The sequence below is a fragment of the Homarus americanus genome, unplaced genomic scaffold (genome assembly GCF_018991925.1).
Source record: "Homarus americanus isolate GMGI-L3 unplaced genomic scaffold, GMGI_Hamer_2.0 scaffold27466, whole genome shotgun sequence".
Classification (NCBI taxonomy): domain Eukaryota; kingdom Metazoa; phylum Arthropoda; class Malacostraca; order Decapoda; family Nephropidae; genus Homarus; species Homarus americanus.
Window position 1 is genome coordinate 1 of NW_024744857.1, and position 26,911 is coordinate 26,911.

Here is a 26,911-nt window from a genome sequence, read left to right on the forward strand (position 1 = left end):
CCTCTCTCCCTGGTGTGAGAGAGAGACAGCATATCACCTGTTGCAGTAGACACCTCGCCAAGTGTTCTCCTGTAGAGTGCTAAGACACTTCCGCCAGCAGAGAAGGTACAATATACTCAACTAAACTCTCAGTACTATGAATATATTTTTTCTGCAATAAAATATAGACCAACAAAGTGTTTGCTTCAGCCTACCTTATCAATTCAGAACTAATATAAAAAAAAAAAAAAAAAAAAAAAAAAATATATATATATATATATATATATATATATATATATATATATATATATATATATATATATATATATATATATATATATAACAGTCAGAATTTACAAGACTTTAATTTCTCACTTGACTTAGGGTTTATTAAATTTAATAGATGGTAAAGGCAGTGAAGCGCACATGAAAATCGAACCAGCACAAGAACACTTAAATCTACTACAAAATAAACATCCGTGACCGTGGAAGGATAGCGTCTGTGACTGGGATGAATGAGACACACTGTAAAATTTAGACACTATATTCCCTCAACACTACAAACACAATCAAATAATGTAAAACAATATACTCACCTCTTACCAAACTTTAAACACTACTCTAGAGAATAAAAGTTATACATGACATAAAATTGTTAGAAACACAGCAACAATAAATTTGAAGATAAAAATGTTGCGCACACATGAACAGACCTTAAAGGCTTTCTAATATCAGTCACAGGAAATGGTACTAAAAATAAAAATTAAATACTCACAATAAATAGGCCTTAAGGGTCTTCAACAAAATAATATCAGTCACTGAGGAATGGTAATAAAAAGATAAAATTAAATACTCTACAATATGAATAGGCCTTAAGGGCACTCAGCAAGATAATATCAGTCACTGAGGAAATGGTAATAAAATTTAAGAAATTAAATACTCACCACAATGAATAGACTCAGGGGCACTCAACAAGATAATATCAGTCACTGAGGAAATGAGTAATAAAGGTAGAAATTAAATACTCTACAATGGGCAGGCCTTAGGGCACTCCAGCAAAATTATATACCCCAACAGATGCACGCCTAACCCTAACTTAACCCACTGACTCTGGGGAACAAGGTTATACCTGAGATCAGAATTATGAAGAACAATCAGATGCATTAAAAGAATCAATCCGCAGTATCACTCTGGATTTCATAATGGCACAAACATTCAAAACAATATTATCAAAAAGGTATTTAGAAATATTAACTACTGCGTCAAGATAATATCAGTCTGAGAGTGGTGTTAACTACACCGTAATAATGAAGATAAAATGTTCCTCTATAGGTATCTCCTAGAGTCCCTAGACTCCACGGTCTCAGTGTGTGACCATTAATATACTCAGATAGCCTCAGTGTACTCCCCAGTCGCGTCACAGGCAGGAAGAGTGAGCCAATCCAGACCCTGTGCAGTTGAAGGAGAAACTTTGGCTTCCCGTTAGCAAGAGGTTTCACTAGCTGACCGAGGACCGCGTGGTGTTGTGCACGGGTGGTAAGAACTGATCACCCACTGCGATGCTGGGTCGATGTCGTTTTAGTTGTGGCGGGAGCACTTTCGTTCACTCAAGAGATCGCGCTGCAGCTAAACGGTGACAGGCCTACACTGATCGGTCAATGGCGACAATGCGCCACCCTCAATCATCGCGGCAGTCAATCTCTGCGCCCAGTCAACTCCGGTCACTCAATCAACTCCAATCAGCAGCTCCAGTCAACTCTCTCCAATCAAATTGGGTTCTGGCGGAAACCCTGAAATGAACTCTGGTAGCTCTAGTTTACTTTATCACTGCCCTATCTAACCCTGTCTGAGGTCGAATGAGACTTACTTGTTGCTGCTGCAATGGCGCAGCACAGGTGACTAGGCCGCGTGACTATTTCTGATGGTGTAGACGTCTTGTCTGTGTGAATGCTCTCGGGACTGGGCCTATGGCGTCGCGTCTCCTCAAGCGCTAGCTTGGGCCTCGTGATATATTTTCACTTCCTAACTAATAACTCCTTTAGGACACCCGTAACATTATTCCAGACTGCTAAGCGATCTATAATAATTTCAAATTCAATAATAGTCATAACTTCATGAGATAAGCATCATTATTAATTAGGTAAATTACATTTAATATCATATAGGCCTAGTTCCACAGTCTCTGCTTCACGAGCAGGCAAGCTCCCTCCCTCAGATGACCTTGAGCGGCTCCGAAAGTATCACTCACTTGGCCGGGGCATTTTAGAAATTACTCTGAAATTTCTGAATATTGTATATAACCATTATCAGGACCTTCATGATTTCTCCCCTACAAACGCTGTTTGTCGCTGAGAAGCCGACCCCACCAATTCCCCAGTGTATGCCTCGTGGTCTAGGTCAACCAGCGCCGCCATACATCACGGAGCGGGGGTCAACTACTAAGCCACGCCTACCCCCGCTATTTATGACCTGACTTCGTCGTGATCGCTCTTTTCTACCTATACCAACCAGCCAGCAACACCCCCTCCGCCTGCCTGGTGGTCCTCGCTCCCGCCGGCGAGCATGGCGACCCACATGCTGGTCCTCCTAACCAACCAGCTTTCTCTACATCACGCTTGTAACCATGCTGCCTTCCAAGCACCAAGCTGCATTGTACATCCAATACAACATGTATATAGAGAGCACATTGTGAGTTTCCTTTCTCCACCCCATCCTGAGTGAACCAAACATCTTGAACCCCACAATATATACTGTATATATATATATATATATATATATATATATATATATATATATATATATATATATATATATATATATATATATATATATATATATATATATATAGAGAGAGAGAGAGAGAGAGAGAGAGAGAGAGAGAGAGAGAGAGAGAGAGAGAGAGAGAGAGAGTAAATTAAAGTGTTTTATATCAATATTGTGTTAATTAAGCTTGACCGTAATATAAATAAAAGCTTAAATACGTAATAATTATTATAGAAGATCAAGCATACTGGGAAAAACATCTCCAGTGAGCAAAATAAACTATGTTACTGAAATACTGTAAACAAATGCCTAGACTATTTTGTATTTTTTTATCTGTCACTTTATGCGAATTAATTGAAGCTAAGTTATACAAACTATGTTTAAGAATACTATTAGTAATTTATAATTTATTGAATAAAGTTAGGTTTCTTGTTTTAGGTCTGTAGATACAGGATACAGATATCAGTGTTATTCTGTGTTTTTAATTATTTTTTAGACAATAGGATATTAATAAAATTAGCCTCGTCTAGAACATAATAAAATAAGATTTTTAAAATAATCCATCAATAAAATCAATAATGTATAGTTTTAGTAGGGAGAAAATAAAAAAAGTAAGTCATGGAAAGTGTTCGTGGTAGTACACCTAACATAAAATCACGTCACATCCAGCTGAGAGACGTTCTCGCTGATGTGAAAGTCTAGCTGACAGAAGTGACTCCCACGACTACCATATTTAGAGGCAATTTTCGTGAGTTATGGGTTTATTTAACCACTAAGTACTACCTAGAATAAAATATAAGAGTATAAGGAGTTAGTAGATATGAGGAAATAAGGTTAATGAGGTTAAATAAGGTGATATAAGGTGAGGGTATGTTGAAACCCTCTATGGCTGCCACTCCCATACGACGATTAATTAATTATATTTTTTCAACTTTAAGCACAATTTAGGATGTTGATTGGTATTTTGACATGATGAGGGGAATATCAGGAGGGATTTATTATTAAAAGAAGATAAGGGGGTATTTTTACTGTAGTTCACACAACTTTCCTACCCCAAATCTATTATCATTCGAAAAAGACGTATAATTTTAAGATAATTTTCGGTGAATTTATAGTATCACACCAGTCTGGTATTATTGTAATTCTGCACACAACATTCCTACCCCCTAATCTATTATCTTATTCGAATAAGACGTCTAATTATAAGATAATTTTCTTCTATTACATTACTGTCGCAAATGTATAATAACGAAGATAGAATATAAAAATTTTTCTCTATTTTCTTCCATTAATCTTCAGCCATTATCGCCTACCACACCTCCCACACTGCGTGTCTCCTTCATAAATCATCACGCGCATGCGTTCCCGTACACGTCACGCGGCCAATCAAAAGCGTTTTTTCGGGCAACCAATTAAAATGATTTGTGGTTTAATTCGCTGTATTTTTGACCCAATCCAATTCGATTTTTATTTTGGGTCATATTTCGAAATTCAAATTCATTTCCAACCATGGAAGTCTGCGATGGGTGTAACTTCAATTATATGGAGCTGATTGAGAGTTTTTTGGAAAAAAAACAAAGAAAGTATAGCATTTCTTAGATCTCATGGTGCTCTTCCGACCTCAATAAAGTGTCCTAAGTGCAAGAACTAATGTAAATATCGTCAAGACCAACATATGTGGCATTGTGGTAACTCATCCCTTATCCCAAAGACAGAAGAAACTGCCAATACGGTAAGAAATAAGTGATTCCATCATGTGGTGAGTCAGTTAGGTTAGGTTAGATCAGATTTATGTTTTTCTAGTGTGTTTTGTGTATTTTGTATTCGCTTAGCCATTATATTTTCGGAAAACGCCCCACCAAAGAAAAATCGAAAAAAACTGACCAATTTCCGATGGAAATGAAGGTCATAACCGATCTAAACACACTTAAATACACTGGAAAATATATTTTTTTACTCTCTAACAGAGTTGTGTGCACTTATACAAATTTACCACTGTCTTTATTTCCTTATTAAAAATATGTATCTCGTTATGTTTACACAATTCTAAGACATTTTTCTTCTGTGATATTTCCACCGGAAATTAAGGATAATCGAAATATTAATTTTTCAAGATTAATACTTTCCTGTCACATCACAAGTGTCGCCATGATTTGTTTACTTATGGCGGAGGTGGTCTGGACCCCTGCTCACGCATCGCTCCAGGCCTTCGTGTTCGCTCTTTAAGCGTCTGGGGCATGAACAACGGGTTAGGTTAGGTTTTCTTTGTTGGTTGGTAATATAATTTGTTATTTATTCTAAAAAAGAAATCCTACGTTTTCCGTTATGATTGTAGGTCGGGGGGGGAGGGGGGATCTAAAAAGCATGTGATTTACGATGGAAATGAATATCAAATTCGTTCGAAACTCATCAAAATAATAGGAAAAACTATTTTTAATATGGAAATAAAGACTGGTGTGATACTATAATTTTTCTTTGATTACATTACCGTCGCAAACATATAATAACAGAGATAGCGCATGCCAAATCTTTGTCTATTTTCTTTCATTAATCTTCCACCATTATCGCCTACCCAACCTCCCACTCGGCGTGTTCCCTTCATAAATCGTCATGCGCATGCGATCCCGTACACGTGACGCGGTCAATAAAAAGCTTTGGGGGGATACCATAAATGAATTGTGGTTTAATTCGTGGTATTTTTTGCCCAATCAGATTCTATTGTAATTTTGGGTCTCTAATATTTTGAAATTCAAATTCATTTCCTACCATGGAAGTCTGCAATGGGTGTCACTTAAATTATATGGAGCTGATTGTGTGTTTTGGGGGAAAAAACGAACAAGCTATATCACTTTTTAGATCTCATGGTGTTCTCCTGACCTCAGTAAAGTAAGTGTAAGAACGAATGTAAATATCGTCAAGACCAACATATTTGGCATGAACCAGACCAATAAGGTAAGAAATAAGTGATTCCATCATATGGTGAGATTTAGGTTAGGTCAGGTCAGTCAGGTCAGGTCATCCCCAAAAAAGGTTCTATTTATATGTTTTTCTAGTGTGGTTTTTTTTTGGTGTAATTTGTATTCACTTGGCCATGATTTTTCTTGGAAAACGCTCCACCCGAACCCCCAACAACTAAAAAACAGGCAATTTTGGATGAAAATAAAGGTCAGAACCAATTAAAACAAAAAACACTAGAAAAACAGTTTTGACTTAATAACAGAGTTGTGTGAACTACTGCAAATTTACAGATAAGGGAAGGTTAATTAGGGAATATTAGGGTCAGGTATTTTCACCTTTGAGTTATAACAAATTCAGTAAATCGTATTTTTAGATTTTTTGTGGATTTAAGTTTATTTTTTTATAATATTCTACCTGGGTTTGTGTGCCAAGAATAAACCCACTTCTATTTATAAACTTTCTAATAAAGTTCTTTTCACAGCAATACATTACTGTCAAATTGAACTGGGTTTGTGTGCCAAGATTAAACCCACTTTTATTTATAAACATCTTTCTAATAAAGTTCTTTTCACAGCAATACATTACTGTCAAATTGAACTGGGTTTGTTTGCCAAATTTGTTGTTTATGACATATTTCAAAACACTCCACCGTCCAGGCAGGATCAAAGCCGATGCTCTCACGTCCCCCCAAAACGTAAAATTACACCATATACTAGTAAGTTCTTTGTTTAATATACTATATTATACGTAGTAAGTTCTTTCTGTTTAATATACGGTATATACCATATTATAGTAAGTTCTTTCTGTTTAATATACCATATTATAGTAAGTTCTTTCTGTTTAATATACCATACTATAGTAAGTTCTTTCTGTTCAGTATACCATATTATAGTAAGATCTTTCTGTTTAATATACCATATTATAGTAAGTTCTTTCTGTTTAATATACCATATTATAGTAAGTTCTTTCTGTTTAATATACCATATTATAGTAAGTTCTTTCTGTTTAATATACCATACTATAGTAAGTTCTTTCTGTTCAGTATACCATATTATAGTAAGATCTTTCTGTTTAATATACCATAATATAGTAAGTTCTTTCTGTTTAATATGCCATATCATAGTAAGTTCTTTCCGTTTAATATACCATATTAAAGTAAGTTCTTTCTGTTAATATACCATATTATAGTAAGTTCTTTCTGTTTAATATACCATATTATAGTAAGTTCTTTCTGTTTAATATACCTTATTATAGTAAGTTCTTTCTGTTTAATATACCATATAGAAAATTCTTTCTCTTGAATATACCATATTATAGTAAGTTCTTTCTGTTTAATATACCATATTATAGTAAGTTCTTTCTGTTTAATATACCATGTTATAGTAAGTTCTTTCTGTTTAATATACCATATTATAGTAAGTTCTTTCTGTTTAATATACCATATTATAGTAAGTTCTTTCTCTTAAATATACCATATTATAGTAAGTTCTTTCTGTTTAATATACCATATTATAGTAAGTTCTTTCTCTTTAATATACCATATTATAGTAAGTTCTTTCTGTATAATATACCATATTATAGTAAGTTCTTTCTGTTTAATATACCATATTATAGTAAGTTCTTTCTTTTTAATATACCATATTATAGTAAGTTCTTTCTCTTTAATATACCATATTATAGTAAGTTCTTTCTCTTTAATATACCATATTATAGTAAGTTCTTTCTCTTTAATAAACCATATTATAGTAAGTTCTTTCTCTTTAATATACCATATTATAGTAAGTTCTTTCTCTTTAATATACCATATTATAGTAAGTTCTTTCTCTTTAATATACCATATTATAGTAAGTTCTTTCTCTTTAATATACCATATTATAGTAAGTTCTTTCTCTTTAATATACCATATTATAGTAAGTTCTTTCTCCTTAATAAACCATATTATAGTAAGTTCTTTCTGTTTAATATACCATGTTATAGTAAGTTCTTTCTTTTTAGTATACCATATTATAATAAGTTCTTTCTGTTTAATATACCATATTATTGTAAGTTCTTTCTGTTTAATGTACCTTATTATAGTAAGTTCTTTCTCTTTAATATACCATATAGTAAGTTCTTTCTGTTTAATATACCATATTATAGTAAGTTCTTTCTGTTTAATATACCATATTATAGTAAGTTCTTTCTTTTTAATATACCATATTATAATAAGTTCTTTCTGTTTAATATACCATATTATTGTAAGTTCTTTCTGTTTAATGTACCATATTATAGTAAGTTCTTTCTCTTTAATATACCATATAGTAAGTTCTTTCTGTTTAATATACCATATTATAGTAAGTTCTTTCTCTTTAATATACCATATTATAATAAGTTCTTTCTCTTTAATATACCATATAGTAAGTTCTTTCTGTTGAATATACCATATTATAGTAAGTTCTTTCTCTTTAATATACCACAATATAGTAAGTTCTTTCTGTTTAATATACCATGATATAGTAAGTTCTTTCTTTTTAATATACCATATTATAATAAGTTCTTTCTGTTTAATATACCATATTATTGTAAGTTCTTTCTGTTTAATATACCATATTATAGTACGTTCTTTCTCTTTAATATACCATATAGTAAGTTCTTTCTGTTTAATATACCATATTATTGTAAGTTCTTTCTGTTTAATATACCATATAGTAAGTTCTTTCTGTTTAATATACCATATTATAGTAAGTTCTTTGTTTAATATACTATATTATAATAAGTTGTTTCTCTTTAATATACCATATAGTAAGTTTTTTCTGTTTAATATACCATATTATAGTAAGTTCTTTCTGTTTAATATATCATATAGTAAGTTCTTTCTTTTTAATATACCATATTATAGTAAGTTCTTTCTCTTTAATATACCATATAGTAAGTTCTTTCTGTTTAATATACCATATTATAGTAAGTTCTTTCTGTATAATATACCATATTATAGTAAGTTCTTTCTCTTTAATATACCATATAGTAAGTTCTTTCTGTTTAATATACCATATTATTGTAAGTTCTTTCTGTTTAATATACCATATTATAGTAAGTTCTTTCTCTTTAATATACCATATAGTAAGTTCTTTCTGTTTAATATACCATATTATAGTAAGTTCTTTCTGTTTAATATACCATATAGTAAGTTCTTTCTGTTTAATATACCATATTATAGTGAGTTCTTTCTCTTTAATACACCATATAGTAATTTCTATTTGTTTAATATACCATATTATTGTAAGTTCTCTCTTTATAATATTCCATATTATAGTAAATTCTTTCTGTTTAATATACCATATTATAGTAAGTTCTTTCTGTTTAATATACCATATTATAGTAAGTTCTTTCTCTTTAATATACCATATTATAGTAAATTCTTTCTGTTTAATATATCATATTATAGTAAGTTCTTTCTGTTTAATATACCATGTTATAGTAAGTTCTTTCTCTTTAATATACCATATAGTAAGTTCTTTCTCTTTAATGTACCATATTATAGTAAGTTCTTTCTGTTTAATATACCATATTATAGTAAGTTCTTTCTGTTTAATATACCATATCATAGTAAGTTATTTCTCTTTAATATACCACATAGAAAATTCTTTCTCTTTCATATACCATATTATAGTAAGTTCTTTATGTTTAATATACCATATTATAGTAAGTTCTTTCTGTTTAATATACCATATTATAGTAAGTTCTTTCTGTTTAATATACCATATTATAGTAAGTTCTTTCTGTTTAATATACCATGTTATAGTAAGTTCTTCTTAATATACCTTATTATAATAAGTTCTTTCTGTTTAATATACCATATTATTGTAAGTTATTTCTGTTTAATATACCATATTATAGTAAGTTCTTTCTGTTTAATATACCATATTATAGTAAGTTCTTTCTGTTTAATACACCATATTATAGTAAGTTCTTTCTCTTTAATATACCATATAGTAAGTTCTTTCTGTTTAATATACCATATTATAGTAAGTTCTTTCTGTTTAATATACCATATTATAGTAAGTTCTTTCTGTTTAATACACCATATTATAGTAAGTTCTTTCTCTTTAATATACCATATTATAGTAAGTTCTTTCTGTTTAATAAACCATATAGTAAGTTCTTTGTGGGGGGAGGGAGGGACCGACCGACTATCTGTTACCCTGTGAAGAATATTTTTTTTTTTTTTATTAACTGAAGATATTTGTTTTAGCTCATAAAATTCATACAAATTACCCGGTCAGTATATAATTTACATTGCTGGAATTCTTATAATTTGATGATCATTTTGAATATAAACATCATATATTTTGCATTAGACATACAAATTTTAGATAAAATGTTTTCCGAGTAAATATGTTATCTTTTGTGCAAAATATATGACATTTATATTCAAAATATTCCTGGTCTTACAAGGAATCCAGCAATGTCAATTATATTATCCTAACTTTAATCTGAGGTATTATTTAATACAAAATGTTAAAATTTATTTTTTTCACCCCACATCTCTTGAAGGGAGGATTGGTGGGAGGTGGGGGGGAGGGTTGGGACTGACCGCGCGGTTGGAAGAGGGGGGAGGCAAGGTGGGGTACTTTGATTGGCAGATAGTGTCGTGAAGATTATTTTTTTTTTTTATTAACTGAAGATATTTGTTTTAGCTCATAAAATTCATACAAATTACACGGTCAGAATATAATTTACATTACTGGAATTCTTATAATTTGGTGATCATTTTGAATATAAACATCATATATTTTGCATTAGACATACAAATTTTAGATAAATTTTTTTCTCTGGGTAACTATGTTATCTTTTGTGCAAAATATATGACATTTATATTCAAAATATTCCTGGTCTTACAAGGAATCCAGCAATGTCAATTGTATTATCCTAACTTTAGTTTGAGGTATTATTTATTAAAATTTAGTGGTTTTCCCCCAAAAATTTCTCAAGAGAGGGAAGAGCCGGCAGTGTAGTGTGAGAGGGGGAGGGAGTTGAGTCCATTATTTGAATGGACATTAACTTGGCGACTGTATTTCTCTATTTCTCTTAAGTATTAATTGTGTGCATGTACCATCATAAAATTAAGATGTTATTTTTACTACAACATAGTTATGTGTCTTCAAAAAGTGGAGTTTGGGGGTCGGGCCGGTTTCTATTGGAATTAATCCCATATGTTCTGTTGTTCACTTAACGCGGATTTCACTTAACACGGGACCCTCTGGGTTCTATTGACCGCGTTAAGTGGGGTACAACTGTGTGTATATATATATATATATATATATATATATATATATATATATATATATATATATATATATATATATATATATATATATATATATATATATATATATATATATATATATATATATATATATATATATATATATATATATATATATATATATATATATATATATATATATATATATACCCCGACTTACGACGGGGTTAGGGACCCAAATCCAGGTCGTAAGTCCGATATGGTCGTAAGTCCGATATAGATAAAATAAAAAATAAAAGAAATAAAATTTTCAAAAATAAAAAATTCAAAATTTTTTTTTTTTCAAATTTTTTTTAAAAATCTACACTGAAATACAGTACAGTAAAAGTAATAAATAATGAGGAATGGATACAGTGTGACTGAGCACTTACCTTTAATGTAGTCAGCTAAATGCACACGGGGCCCCCATAATTTTCTATTTACAGGATACATGGAGACTATATTAATTGGATGAAGGAGTGGAGGAGACAGGGCTGGGTGGGTCATCAATGTCACTTTCTTCAGACAGGTTTATGTTCTGTGGAAACGTGCTGGTTGAAGGTATTGGATCATCTTGAGGGAGTGAAGAGGCAGCACTGGTGGGGCCTGAGGAGACAGCAGTGGGGGATTTCTTGAAATAGATGTCCAATTTAGACTGCACAGTTTGCTTTTTCTTTTCATTATAAATCTCCCTGTAGCAAACAAGTGCATCTTGGACCATTCTGTCAACTTTGGCATAACGCTCATAATTTTGATCCATGCCATCAAACATTTTCATTCCTTTATTAATTGTAGCAAATGCCTCTGCCATTTGTTTCACTGAAAACTTTTGGGGGGTGCAGGTTATTCTTCTACATTTTGTCTCTCTTCTTCCTCTGCAATTTTCTGTGCATCTAGTTCAATAAGATCCTCGTTACTGAGCTCTTCTGCTACACTTTCAACCAACTGTCCAACATCTTCATTATCAATTTCTAACTCCAGCTGTTTACCTAACTCCACTATCTCGTTACTAATATCCGAAATAACTTCATTTTCATTAAATCCTCTAAAACTGTTCACATATCTTTTCAGGATTTTCTTCCATATTCCATTCATGCAATGTTTTGTAACCTGATCCCATGCTGCACTAATGTTCTTTATACATGACAAAATGTTGTACTCCTTCCAAAACTCTCTGAGCGTTTTCTCACCTTTAGTAGCAGCAACAGCCTGAGCGAAGGTCGTGCGTAAATAATACGCTTTAAATGCAGCAATAGCACCTTGATCCATGGGTTGGATGATAGAGGTAGTGTTAGGTGGAAAGTAGACTACCTTAACATCAGGGTGCATGTCGTCCAGGTGTGGTGGGTGTCCCGGAGCATAATCCAAAATCAGCAAAATCTTGAATGGAATCCGTTGTTACAGACAATACTCCTTGGCTCGTGGAATGAAACAAGTCATGAACCAATCTTCAAACAGTGCTAAGGTCATCCAGGCTTTCTTATTACTGCGATAAAACACTGGCAGTGTGTGCTTGCTGACATGTTTAAAAGCCCTGGGGTTCTCTGAATGATAGATCATGAAGGGCTTTAGCTTGAAACCAGCAACATTCCCCCCAACAGAAGTGTAATTCTGTCCTTGAATGCCTTGAATCCTGGCATTGTTTTCGCCTCTTTGTGGATGTATGTCCGCTTAGGCATGCGCTACCACAATAATCCAGTCTCATCCACATTGAATATTTGCTCAGGCAAATAATTCCCCTTCCACAATCACTTCATCTAACTCTTCCTTAAAAGCTTCGGCAGCACCAACATCGGCACTAGCTGCCTCTCCACTCACCTTAACATTGTGTAGACTGTAGCGTTTTTTAAATCTATCAAACCACCCATGACTTCCTGTAAAGGTTTGATCACATTCATCTCCTGTCTGCTCCTTCAGGCTTTGGAACAGGCTTCTTGCTTTAGCCTGTATGGTTAGAAGGCTTAAGGGTACACGCTTCTGTATTTGGTCTTCTATCCATATCACCAATAATTTTTCCATATCGTGAATTGGACCTTGTCTTTTCTTTGAAATTATAGTTCCCTTTATAGGTGTTGTTCCTTTCACTACATCACGAATACGTTCCTTGTCCTTCAAAATAGTGGATATGGTCAAGTGTGAGAAACCTAGGTCGCATGAGATTGTTGCTAGTCTTTCCATTCTCATGCTGAGTTATTATCTTCATTTTCATCTCAAAAGTAATTGCCTGTCTCCTTTTCTTTGGAGCACCTTCAGCACTCACTTTTACGCTTTCCAGTCATTATAAACTCAATTATATATGATAATAACGAAAGTTCACAGCGCGATCAGTATAGGATATGATAGCCAAACACCAACTAAGCGCTCCACTGAGTGAGTGTACCCACGCGGCGACCGAGCCGCACCATGCTCTCGCCCTGGACAGAAACGTTTACGTATAGAAAATGCACGCGTCATTTGAAAATATTTTTGGTCACGACTGCCGCGGTCGTAAGGTCAGAGCAGGTCATAAGTACCAATGGACGTAAGTCCATTCAGTCGTAAGTCGGGGACTACCTGATCAGGATTTCGTTAATCAAATTGTTTTTTGTTAACTGAATGTAAGATTCTTATGGAAGGTAATTCGTTAACCGAAATTTTGTTAACCGAGGGACCACTGTATAAGCTAGGTGAGTTCAGGAGCTCCAATCTCTCAGGGTAGTTGAGGTGCCGAAGGGCAGGCACTAAGTCTGGTGACCCTCCTTTGAACATTTTCAACCAACTGACAGTCCCTAGCATATCTCGGGGACCAGACGGGGTGACAGTACTCCAGATGGGGAAGCACTTCACTCTTGAAGATCGTTACGAGGCACGGATCGTCTATACTGTATATCTGAACGACCTTCTTATAAGACCCAATAATTTATTTGCCTGATTTACCTTCTTCTCACAGTGGCTTGAGAACTTCAGCTTATTGTCAACATACACACCAAGGTCCTTCTCACATTCGGTCTCAAATAGTGCAGTTTCTTCATCCTGTTGGGACATATGACATGCCTCCTTACCGTTGGTACGCCCCAGGTGCATCCTCTTACACTTTGTGACATTGAATCTCGGCAGCCATTTCTTCGACCATTCTTGGAGCTCACAGAGATCCTTCTGCAGCTCTTCACAGACCGCTTGGTTCTAGATTTCATAAATAACTTGGCGTCATTGGCAAATATTTATATGGAGGAGTGTACAAAGTCAGGCATGTCATTTAAACAAACAACAGCGGGCCCAATACACTTCCCTGTGGTACCCCGCTTGTGACAGGTACGGATGATGATTTCATGCCATTAATCACCACACACTACTTGTGGTCATGTAGAAAGTCTTCCATCCTCGCTAGGATATTTCCCTGACTTCCGTACCCTTCCAGTTTGATTTTCAGCCTTTTATGGGGTACACTGTTGAAAGCCTTGCCAAAATTTAGGTATATATTGTCGATATTACCACCCCGTTCCAGAATATGGGTCTAAATATCCAATACCTTGAGCAATTGTGTTAAGCAGGAGCACCCCGGCATAAAACGTGTTGGCAATCCTTTACAAGGTTGTTTCGTAGTAGATGTTCCATCGCGGCATCTCTGATAATGCTCTCAAGTACTTTACATATTATGCTGGTCAGGCTCACCGGTCTATAGTTATTTGTGGAGTGACGATCGCCCTTCTTGAAGAGAGGACTCACATTAACCACTTTCGATTCACTGGGGACCTTTTGTTCATCGAGGAATTTACAAAACAGGATCTTCAGGGGCTCGGTAAGCTCGTTGCACAACTCTCTTAGCACTCTAGGATGCACCATGTCTGGGCTGGGACTCTTATGGACCTTTAGCTTTGACAGTTTATTTCTAATACCCTCTTCTGTGAACACAATGTGGGTCAGTGCTGTGTCGAACCGTCTTTCCTCAAACGCAGGAAGGTTAATCGCATCCTCTCTTGTGAACACCGAGGAAAAGAAGCTATTTAATGCTTCAACTTTATCTGCGTAGCTACCATCTTCAAGCCTCAGGTCTGATACTCCTACTCGCTTTTTAAAGTTCGACTTTGCATAGCGGTAAAACGCCTTTAGGTTTGACTTGACCTCGCTTGCAACCAGCCTCTGGAACTCCTTTTCAGCCTATCTACACTCTATCTTTGCTTGGTTTCTGGCTGTTGCATACATCCTCCTGTCCTGCTCATTGTTTGACCCAACCCACGTAATGAATTTCTAGGTTTTCTTCTTAACTTTGTTGACCGCCGCATGGTTCATGTGTAGGGATCCCCTCGTATTCCTAGAGGCACTGGGTTTGGTCTTGGGTATATATTTATCGATCAAATGGGTCACTTAACTAGTTATGATATTCAGCTTAGTGTCTGCATTCTTGTGCCTTAATGAGTCAGGCCAGTGGATACCCCTCATGTCTTCCCTCATCCCGTTGTAATTTCCCTTGTAATATTTACACCTCTGCCTGGCCATATCTTGAACTAGGTAACAGTTAAATCCGAATGACAACACTATATGGTGACTGGTGCCAACTGGGGCAAGGTGTTCCAGTTTGGCCACCATACCCTCCTCATTTGTTATGATGAGGTCTAGTAGCTTGGGTGTTTGCTCCACTCTGTAATGTGTTGGGTTTCTAACATGCTGGAACAGAAAATTATCTCGCAGAGTTTCTACAAAAAGAGTAGCAGGGTTATTCAAGTCATTTTTGTGAACTCGTTTCTCCAGTCGATGTTGCCATAGTTAAAGTCCCCCATGATAAGGAGGTGGCTAGGGTTGAGCATTGTCTATTAAGGCTCTTAAGTTCCTTTAATTTAGTGGGCCACAGTTTGGGGATCTGTAGATACACCTGACAATAAGTAAGTCCCTTCCCTTTCGTTTCATTTTACACCACTTGGACTCTTCAAAAACATCCTCTCCCTGTACCCTCGCCTGTTGCAGGTTTCTTGAGAAAGGTTCGTAAATGAGTCATATCCAGCAGTACTGAACTCACATTCCTCTGGGTCGATTCTCCTGTTCTTGTACAACAGTGCTACAACTCCTACAATATCTGGTTGTTGTACCTTCAGTAGTATTTCAAACTCCTCTCTTTTATCAAGGAACGTGTCAGTATAAGTGTACATTATCTTCAAGCCAGAATTTGTTCTCGGTAACGTCTCTGCTCTTAGTATTAACCCCCCGCCATTCTCAGAAGCTGCATTATTTGCTAACTACACTATTTTGCAGGGTGTGGTTAGAAATGTCAATGTTTACATAGTGCTTGCCTCCTGTCTGGTAGGCGGAGCTGGTGCCACCTCCTGATTGGGGGGTAGAGTGGGTGTCGGGTGCCTTGCTGCCCCCTGGCTCTGTGTTGGCACACTTGCTTCCACTATCCTCCCCCTGAATATAACCCATGTACATCCGTCCCTGTTCCTCTTTGACTCCTCCCTCTTCTGCTTCAAGTCCTGCAGGAGGTACTTGTGCTGTTCCCTTTGCATTACAGTGTGATATGGGTGAATGAATACCCTCCAAAATGCCTCACTCCTTGCTAAGTTTTTTGCCTGCCGAATAACCTACCATTTCTCCTCCTCACTCACTAGTGTGATCCTGAGGGGGTGAGGCTGATCCCCCTGCTTTTGTCCCAGCCTCCTCACATCCTGAGGGGTTGATGGAATCTTCAGAACCTCTGTACAAATATTCTTAAACTGCATCGTATTGTCTGTTACCTTACTCTCAGTTCCCTCTGCGTGGCTCTTGGGGACTCCAAAAACTATTTCATTGTTTCTGCACGGGAAACGTTCCCATTGTTCCTCCTCTCCCCTATTAGTAGGTCCGTTAATTTTAATTTCTTCGACACACTTCTTCAGAGTCCCTAGCTGCTGTAGAACCTGTTGTGATCCTGCCACCTCCCGTGGCCCTGCTAATGCCTCAGCATATCTCCTCTTAGCAACCACCTCCATTCTATCGGCTACTTCCTCAGTCTTAGCAAGGATCTCTTTCCCAATTTGCTCTAATTTGGCAACCAGAAGGCTCCAGCTTCATCTATTTTCGTCCCTAGGGAACTCATTCCCCTATTGCTTGCAATTGCATCTTTCACCTTGACTATGCAGTCAGGGCAATACCAGCAACAGCCTTCATGCTTTACGGCAGTTAGCATCTTCCTAAACACTGCATTGGTCAGGCCTGTATCATCCATATCCGTCATCCCCCCGCAGTAGTCACATATCATCATATCCTCATGTTTGTTGTGAAATATAGATCTACAATTATTTAAAATAAAGAGAAAAAAACCCAGTTCTTTCTGTTTAATATACCATATTATAGTAAGTTCTTTCTGTTTAATATACCATATTATAGTAATTTCTTTGTTTAATATACCATATAGTAAGTTCTTTCTGTTTAATATACCATATTATAGTAAGTTCTTTCTGTTTAATATACCATATTATAGTAAGTTCCTTCTGTTCAATATACCATATTATAGTAAGTTCTTTCTGTTTAAAATACCATATCATAGTAAGTTCCTTGTTCAATATACAGTCGGCCCTTAACATTCGCGGGGGTTAGGTAACACAGATCCCCGTGAATGTTAAAAATCCGTGTACTATTGCCCCCCCTAAAAAATGCCTGGCCCCCCATGTCCTTATTTACCGTATATACCTGTGTGTAGCTCGAGTTTTTAAGGCCAAATTATTTGGCAAAAATTGGGGGTCGACCTCTAAACGGGTAATAGTTTCGTTAGGTTGAAAAATATTTACCAGTAACTACCAGTAAACAATGGAAACAATGCACCAACACACCACCAGCTGTGAGTGTCGGTACAGTTGCCAGGGCAGATCTCTTGCGTCACCATAGCAAGCCCAAAGTAGCCAAATGCATGGTATGGTATGTACAGGATGATGTAAAACAAAGTACATGTATTCATTTTTTAAAGTTTATTTATAGATACTGTACATAAATTTTTGTTCATTACATTTGAAACATCAATCTTTGTTAATTAAATTGGAAACAAAAGAAAACTACGATACCGTATTTCATTAAAATATTACATCACAAGTATATTTTACCTTAACTGTGACTGAATAAATATAATCTCAGAAATAAATATGGAAATGTAATATTACAGTGGAAAGTGTGATATAATCATGACGAAAACAATGACTCGCTTTCTTTCGTTGATGAAAAGATTTTACCGTAATCGCTTTTCGAATGGTTTTCAGTTAAAAAACTGTTGTACGGTACTGTAGTACAATAATATTCTATCCTATCATTAGCCTCATAATCCCACAACTGAAAACCATTCGAAAAGCGATTACGGTAACATCTTTTGAATGAAAGAAAGCAAAAGTCATTGCTTTCGTCACAATTTTATCCCACTTTCCACTGTAATACTGCGTCATTTCAGCAAAAATATTACATTTCCATATTCTCAGAAATGAATAGTAGTTTTGTTGTAACGTTGTGCAGTATTTAATATTAAAATGCAAAAAGAGCTATAAAAACAATTAATACCGTACACCCGTAATGTACTGGCTGGCATCTCCACTCGTCCCTGCTCCCGCCAGTCACCACTCCTCCCAGCTCTATCCTTCCGCCTCCTCCACATCGTCACTACTGTTGTATTACAAAAATATTCTATCCTTATTCACTTGAATAAATACTACGATACCATATTTCTGAATATTTTCATTAAAATCCATCAAAATCATTTTCCTTGTCATCGTCTTAAGCACCAAACAGCTCCTCCCAGTCTTCTCCTTGAACAGGGCTATAGGGTACATGTTTTTCGAATCGTTTTCAGTTAAAAAAATGTTACATCACATGTATATTTTACCTAAACTGCGCCTGAATGAATATATTCTCAGAAATAAATAGTTTTGCTGAAACGTGATGTATTTCAATGTAAAATAGGATAAAATACATGACGAAAACAAAAGACTTTACCTAACCTTCCGATGTTCAAGAGATGTTACTGGGTTTTTTTAATAGTTTTCGGTTAAAATACTTTTATATTACAATGATATTTTATTCATACTGTGCTTGATATACTACATTCACGGAAATGTAATATTTTTGCTGAAATGACGTACTTTTTTTTTTTTGCTGGCTTTTGTGTATATGTGCGCATGCATGAGCGCCACAGCTGCACAGTGACAACAAACGCCCACGCAGTCGCCACTTTAAAATGAGCAATCAAACTGTGACAACGTATGTAATTTTGAATCCTACTCTTTCCATTTACAGAGTACTGTATAAGCCCATAATTATGGCTCCTAAAGTAGATAAACTTCGTTGTGTGAAGAGAAAGAAGAACACGTTGAAATTGAGTGACAAACTTGAAATAATTAAGAAACTAGAACGTGGTGTGAGCAATACTTTTCTAATGGAAACATACGACATTGGAAAGTCTACAATTTATGATATAAAAAAGGCAAAGAATAAAATTCTAGAATTCACAGATTTTTCTTTAAAACTGCTCGTTTTGATAAATGAAGCATGCTATATTTGCTAATGAATAAACTATCAAAATGTACCTGTTCATCTCTTCTTTATTCCTCCATAAATTTGAATTTTAAAAGTCCAGCCTGAGAATCCGGAAATCCGGACCGACCCAATCCCCAAGCAGTCCGGATTTTTGGATTGCTACTGTAGTAAGTTCTTTCTGTTTAATATACCATATTATAGTAAGTTCTTTCTGTTTAATATACCTTAATATAATAAGTTCTTTCTGTTTAATATACCATATAGTAAGTTCTTTCTGTTTAATATACCATATAGTAAGTTCTTTCTGTTTAATATACCATATTATTGTAAGTTCTTTCTGTTTAATATACCATATACAGTGGTCCCTCAGTTAACGAAATTTCGGTTAACGAATTACCTTCCATAAGAATCTTCATTTCGGTTAATGACAAAAATTCGGTTAATGAAATTCTTACGAAAATGTTTCGACATGCTTTGGCTTGCTCACCAGCTGGAAGATTAGTCCGCCAATACAGAAATCGGTTCTAGGGCTTACATTCGTTAAAAATGGAGTAAATATCAAGAACTATTCAATAATTTTCCAAGTTTTATATTAAAATTTTTAGTCATTTTAACACTTATTTAACATAATTACAGTACAGGGAACTAGTTTTTGGTGCGCCCATCAGCCACTTCACTCACCCACCAAGGCCTCAGTTTGCATCTCTGTTCAGTGGATGAAACATCTTGCTTGTGGGTCTCTTGAACACAGAGTATTTTTACGTTTTTACAGTACAATTATTGGTCATTCTGAAATTTATTTAACATATTGACAATATATAGTGCAGTGCTGTGTTGATTTAAAGAAAATAATCTTGAATTACACCTAGTGAACTTAAAATTTTATGGGTGAAATGATGGCATCAAGCATGGGGTGATTTCTTCCCCCCACTTCCTTCTCTTCTTCCTTCTCCTCCACCCCCACTTCTAATTCCCATCATCATCATCATCAACCAGGAGCCTTCTACATACACACCTCAAAGTAAGTGTACTTTTCTGCATTATTTTTTTTACTTTGTATGTAATTTTCGGTGAGCTGGAAGCAATTACCCAAAATCCCATTGAAACAATGGTTTCGGTTAACGAACGACCTTCTGGAATGAATTGTGTTCATTAACCGAGGGACCACTGTAGTAAGTTCTTTCTGTTTAATATACCATATTATCATAAGTTCTTTCGATTTAATATACATATGATAAGTTCTTTCTGTTTTACTGTGTAGGGGGTTTAGGTTTGTTTAAATAAGCCACATTTTTTTGCATTTTACTAGAAGCTGCAACAGTGTCCACTACAAAGAACAGTGAAATTGCGGTGTTTTGACAATCATTTTCTATGAAAAGTCAAGCGCAGGTCCTGTCATCAATAATTACCTTTATTACCTTTTTGATTAATTTCTACCTGAATATGACGTGAGGAGTGGGAAAAAGGTGAGAGAAAATGTGTTTGTGTGTGTAGGTAGAGAGAAATAACTATGCCCCCCAACCACAGCCACTCCAGCACGAATAAAAACACGTCGTTTATTTCCAGGTCGCGATAAACGTCCACCATCGCCCTGTCATCCGAGTTTGTTTCATTGGTCGAACAGGAGATTCCCAAAGGCTGTCAGTCTCTTCCCGGTTCTCACGCTAATCTGGAGAAACTCGCGGCTTATTGTGTCGAGAACTTTGCCAGGGTGAGTTGATGTGGGTTTGTTAAATGGGGGTCTCGCAGCTAACAGACCCTCGATATTATAGACTTTTAACTTTGCCAGGGTGAATTAATCTGTGTTTTGTTTGTTAAATGGGGGTCTCATAGCTAACAGACCATCTGTGGTAAAACCCAAGTTCCAAAAGATGAGACTTTATTTTACAAAAACCATCATTACCTGCAACAAAGAAAAAATATTTATATATACATAACCCATAAAACTCAATAACTTATCAGTTACAGGAAACATCACTAAAATGCTGGATAGACAGAGGCAAATGGCATAAAGAAACTTGCCCATAGTTTCACCCTGTCCGGGGATAGAACCTTGGACCATATGCTTGTGAGGCGAGCATGCTGACCATTACACCATCAAACTCAATAACTTATCAGTTACAGGAAACTTCACTAAAATGAAATGAAAATTAAAATGATACATGTATATACTGGTATATTTTATTTATGTGTGTACTGGTATATTTTATATAAGTACAGGTTGTACCTCTCTAGTCCGGCATTCTGTGGTCCGGAACGATTTTAGTTTGTCCAGTCGGTAGATAGGCAGCTTATACAGAGTACAGTAAAAGTCCAAAAATCCGGATGCCAGGAATCCGGACCACCCGAGAATCCGGACTTTTCGAAAACTCAAACTTTTTAAATTTAGCGGTCTTTTGTGGGTTACGTGAATGAATGGAGTTGCTTTAAAAAATTAATTTACATAATTCTAATAATATAAGTAATTGTAAATTACAGGTAGCTAATTTTGTTAGTTTGTAATTAGCTTGAACTGAAATGTAAAATTTGAGGAACTGTAAATCTTTTGTGTGTAGGTGTGCATGCGTGAATGCCACAGCTGCACAGCGACAACAAACGACCACGCAATCGCCACTTTAAAACAAGCAATCAAACTGTGACAACGTATGTAATTTTGAGTCCTACTCTTTCCATGTACAGAGTACAGGCCCATAATAATGGCCCCTAAAGTAGATAAACTTCAATGTGTGAAGAGAAAGAACACATTGAAATTCAGTGACAAACTTGAAATAATTAAGAAACTAGAACGTGGTGTGAGCAATGCTGTTCTAATGGAAACATACAACATTGGAAAGTCTACAATTTATGATATAAAAAAGGCAAAGAATAAAATTCTAGAATTCACAGCTTCTTCTGAGCCTTACATTAAAATTGCTGAAAGAAAAAGTTTACATTGGCCCAAATTAGAAAATCTTGATAGTGTTGCACGAATGGTTTTTGTTAAAACGATCAGAAGGTATGGCAATTTCTGGTCCGATACTTATTGCCAAAGCAAAGTCTTTTAAGGAGCAAATGAACATCGAATCAGAGTGCGCATTTAGTGATGGATGGCTTAGGAATTTCAAGACTCGTTATGGTATTAGACAGTTTGTTTACATTTTTGTCTAGTGTTGACTTTATATTTCTTTAAAACTGCTCATTTTGATAAATGAAGCATGCTTTATTTGCTAATGAATAAACTATCAAAATGTAACTGTTCATCTCTTCTTTATTCCTCCATAAATTTTAATTTTAAAAGTACTGCCTGAGAATCCGGAAAATCCGAAAATCCGAACCTACCCAATCCCCAAGCAGTCCGGATTTTTGGACTTCTACTGTACAACATTTAACCCTTCAATATATATGAGCAGTAAATAAGTGTTGCTTTCATATTCTTATGTAGAGTAATGACGATATGTTTTCACATGTGCGCACTTACATACGCGCAGTCTCACTTTTTTTTACCATTAATAGTTACCGGGTAGCTGCTTATATTGTTCCATTTATTAACATTAAATAACATTACAGGTACTTCAAACAACCATATTATTTTTTTCACATTAATTTTACTACAGCTAAAATCAGGGTCTTATTTTCTTCAGTTTTATATGTAGAACCAATCAGTCACTGGTTTCGTAAGCTTTAACATAAACAATGCCGGCAGCTGTCTCGTCTCCTCTTATATTCCACGTATTATTAATAAATTGTATTGTTAATTTTGCACACACATACATTAATTCAATAAAAACAAATTCAGAAACATGAATTAAAATATATATGAACAGTAAATAAGTGTTGCTTTCATATTCTTATGTAAAGTAATGACGATATGTTTTCACGTGTGCGCATGCGCACTTACATACGCGATCTCTCTTTTTTCTTTACCATTATCGTTAGCTACTTCTATTATTCCATTTATTAACATTAAATAACATTACTTAAAACAACCATATTAATTTTACTACAGCTACAACCAAGGTCTTATTTTCTTCAGTTTTATATGTAGAACAAGTCAGTCACTGGTTTTGTAATCAACGAAAACAATGCTGTCTCATTTCCTCGTGTTTTAATATTCTACGTATTATTAATGAATTGTATTGCTCATTTTGCACACATAAACATTAATTCAATAAAAAAGACATTCAGTAATGTAGGTTATGTATCTATGCTACTGTGCCAAGTAGCAACCTTGTAAATAAGCTACTGTGCCGAGTAGCATTTATATATATAATTACGTGACAACACTGCACGCGTTATGTGGCAACATTGCCCCGAGGCTGCCATATGGCAAGGCAGTCTCAGTCTGACTGAGTGAGCCGTGCATGGCACACGCTAGTCACCACTTGTATTTCTCCTATCCCTTAATAAACGGACTTCAGTGTTACCCGGTGTTTCCTTACCCATCACTGCATTCCTCAGGGAACATTTGTAACCATCATGGCGCAGTGACTAGGATCTGTGGACTTACAAGTGTGTGAACAATACCGATGGTTACATCTGCCGGCGATATGCGTGTCGACTCATAGTGTGTTGTGTTGTGTTGCGCTGTGTTTTGCCGCGATGTGCAGTGTTGGGCTGTCACAGTGCTTTTTAGTGACGGTGGCAGTGTTAGTGTCAGTGTATTAGTGTGTGTCTAGAGCTGAGAGTTGAGCATTGGCCTGTTTTTTGTGGTACCCACGGAACACGCAGGCGTACACCCTTCTCGTGTGACATCCCGGGAGACACTGACGGTCTCACCCCCGCCGCGTCTCTAGCCACCGGCATTAAGGCCACCACGAAGTGCATCTGCTGTCTCAGACACACACACACGCACGCACGCATCCTTGACCACCGAAGGGTCAAGACGTACCTGGCGCTCCTCTCGGAGCAGCCAGGTCAACTGTTAAGTTGGCCCATACCAACTCCCTCCCCTGAACCCTCCTCCCCACCGGAATATCAACAAGTTCACGCCAGAAGTTACTATTTCATTTAGGAAAGGAATGGAACCAGTGTTAAACAGAGGTGAACAGTGGTGAACAGTGCTTAAGTCAGTGAGAACAACTCAACAGTAACAGTAGCACCCAAGTTAACCTTCACACAGTGAGGTCCCAGGTACCCAGTGATAATGGCCCGTGAGACCCAACAACAGCGATGTGTTAATCCGTCTACGATAGGAAGGCCTGGGACCACACCTCACTCATATAACACCGTCTGTGAGGGAATTACTACACCACGTGAGGCCCCGCATAACACCATCTGTGAGGAACTACTGCATACGTGAGGCCCGCGCACCATCTGTGAGGAATTACTACACCCGTGATCCCTCATAACACCATCTGTGAGGAATTACTACACCACGTGAGGCCCCTCATAACACCATCTGTGAGGGAATTACTACACCACGTGAGGCCCCATAACACCATATGTGAGGGAATTACTCGCCCACGTGAGGCCCCTCATAACACCATCTGTGGGAACTACTACACCACGTGAGGCCCATAACACCATCTGTGGGGAATTACTACACCATGTGAGCCCCTCATAACACCATCTGTGAGGGAATTACTACACCACGTGAGGCCCCTCATAACACCATCTGTGAGGGAATTACTACACCACGTGAGGCCCCGCATAACACCATCTGTGAGGGAATTACTACACCACGTGAGGCCCCTCATAACACCATCTGTGAGGGAATTACTACACCACGTGAGGCCCCTCATAACACCATCTGAGATCGAACTACTACACCACGTGAGGTCCCTCCTAACACCATCTGGGAGGGAGTTACTACACTACGTGTTTGCTGTTCAACACCTACAATAATCTGAATGTTCACTGTATGTTCCTTTACCTTTCTCTAATGAAGGCTTTTGTTAAACCACCAATGTATGTAATAAGTCATTTATGTCCAATGTATATTTTCAGCCTTCGGGCTGCAGAACTTTTTCAATAAACCGTTAATTATTATTATGCACTCACTCACTCACGGACAGAACAGTGGACTCTATGCGTTATTTCTGCGCTGTTTATGTCATATATATGTGGTTCGAGCTATTGAGGCGCCACTTTATATACTAAACAGTGCAGTCCACGCACACACAAAGATGGGCGGTAAGAAGGGACAACGTCAAGATGGGAGACACGACTCCCCACCACCTTCCCCTCCACCGGGCGCAGACTCTCATCCTCCACCTCCAGCGACGGACATTACCACAATTCTGAGGTGGATGGATGACCGGGACGAGAGACGCAGAGAGATGGAACTTCAGAGGGAGGAGAGACGAAGAGAGGAGGAAAAGTTGCGTTTTGAGGCACTATTGGCGACCCTGGCGCTAACCCACCCTCCCTCACTCGCAGGTAGCGCGCATCAAGGCGCCAGTACACTCCCTCCTCCGCCACACCAGCGTCCTGCAGGCACTCTTGCTACCCCAACAGCTCCCAAGGCATCTGTTCAACCCCCACCCGTCCTCTCACCAGACGTCACGTTTCAGCTTTTTCGTGAGTGGAGGCGGTGTTGGACAGATTACTCCACGATGGTGGACTTTGACAGCATGCCTCCAAACAAACAGCTCATCCAACTGCGGATGTGTTTGTCGCTGGAGGCCCAGAGAGTTTTGGAGCCCATGTTGCAAGTGCCTCCCGATTCTACATCTTCAGTGACGGATGTGCTCGACCTTTTACAGGAGCACGTTAAAGGTCGGAATAACGAGGCTTTGCGTCGCCGCGCCTTCACCAGTTGCAAGCAGGTGGAGAACGAATCCTTTGACGACTTTTTTGTGCGTTTGAAGAGTTTGTCGGAGGAGATCGACGTCTGCAAGGCGCACAGCCGGGAATGTGAGGAAGCCTGGATCAAGCACGGGATCTTGGCAGGTGTCAGGCAGGAAGAGTTGGTGCAGCGACTCATCCCCCTGGACGCTTCCTCCACACTCCAGGTGGTAGTGACTGAATGTTGGCCATACGAGGCCACCGAGTCCTCCACCTCTGCCTTACGGGCCCCACCTGCTGTGAGAGCTATCTCACAATACAAGAAGGATAAGAAGGCGGGCAACAACGTGAAGGCTGCCGCACGTTCTTCCACGCCTCCGCCTAGTGCTTCCTGTGGCAGCTGTGGAAAGCAGCATGGCCACAAGACATGCCTGGCCGCCGACGCACTGTGTCGTGGATGTGACCGGAAGGGCCACTGGTCTAACACAGACAGGTGCCCTGCACGAGACCACAAGTGTCAGGCCTGCGGTCGCTATGGACACTACGACAAGGGCTGCCGCCAACCCAAGCCCAAAAGACCGAGACGAGGAGGAAAGCAGCGCACTTCCCTCGGGGTGGTTTGCACGCAGCCCCCTCCAGATGGCCCACGCAGTCCCAAGCAGCAGCGGAGTCACATCAGGAGGGTGGAATCGACCACACGCCCCAGGGCTACCCCTTCCCCCACCATCCGCGTCGCCGTCACACACGGTGATGTGTCGG

At 37.3% G+C, this 26,911-nt stretch overlaps 1 long non-coding RNA gene across 1 annotated transcript in view; it reads left to right on the plus strand.

Moving 5' to 3' along the window:
- The first annotated feature begins 3,420 nt into the window (after positions 1-3,420).
- Positions 3,421-26,911, plus strand: part of LOC121878241 — a 28,152-nt gene continuing 4,661 nt past the window's right edge. The window contains exons 1-2 of the long non-coding RNA XR_006091113.1: positions 3,421-3,490; positions 21,014-21,158. This is a non-coding gene — a long non-coding RNA (uncharacterized LOC121878241). The remainder of the gene's footprint in view (positions 3,491-21,013; positions 21,159-26,911) is intronic.